This window comes from Rhagoletis pomonella, unplaced genomic scaffold (assembly GCF_013731165.1).
Source record: "Rhagoletis pomonella isolate Grant_MI unplaced genomic scaffold, Rhpom_1.0 Rhpom_scaffold_00006, whole genome shotgun sequence".
NCBI lineage: Eukaryota > Metazoa > Arthropoda > Insecta > Diptera > Tephritidae > Rhagoletis > Rhagoletis pomonella.
In genome coordinates this window covers 44826906-44827305 of record NW_023458560.1, presented here as the reverse complement: position 1 = coordinate 44827305, position 400 = coordinate 44826906, and the positions used below count along the sequence as shown (strand labels likewise).

Sequence of the window (400 nt, the reverse complement as noted above, 5' to 3'; positions counted from 1 at the left end):
TTGCTCAGAAGGCACAGCAGTTGAGCGCAACCGCCACCAATAGCGTGAGGGAAAGGAGAAATTTCGTGTGATTCATGTCATACGCTGTGAACATAACCCTGGACACCTTGCAGCGTTGCGTTTTGTTCCACGCCATCATGGACACGTTGTTCCCATTTAATCGGTTGGAGGGAAATCGGCATCTCCTCTATTAGCATGGTTTTCGACAAAGCACCCTCTTTAGCCAGCCTGTCAGCCTCTTCGTTGCCCGTGACGCCGGTGTGCCCCGGAACCCAGTACTGATATACGTCCTTATTTATATGTAGCAAATTTAGAGCTGCACTGCACTCCGCCACTCCGCCAGGAGGTGCTGCGGGATAGTTGCAGCCTGACTGTTTACATAGAGATTCACCCGCTTGTT

The 400-nt window shown here is 51.2% G+C and overlaps 1 pseudogene; it reads left to right on the top strand.

Moving 5' to 3' along the window:
- Positions 1–160, top strand: part of LOC118741932 — a 1828-nt pseudogene extending 1668 nt beyond the window's left edge.
- Positions 161–400: the final 240 nt, after the last annotated feature.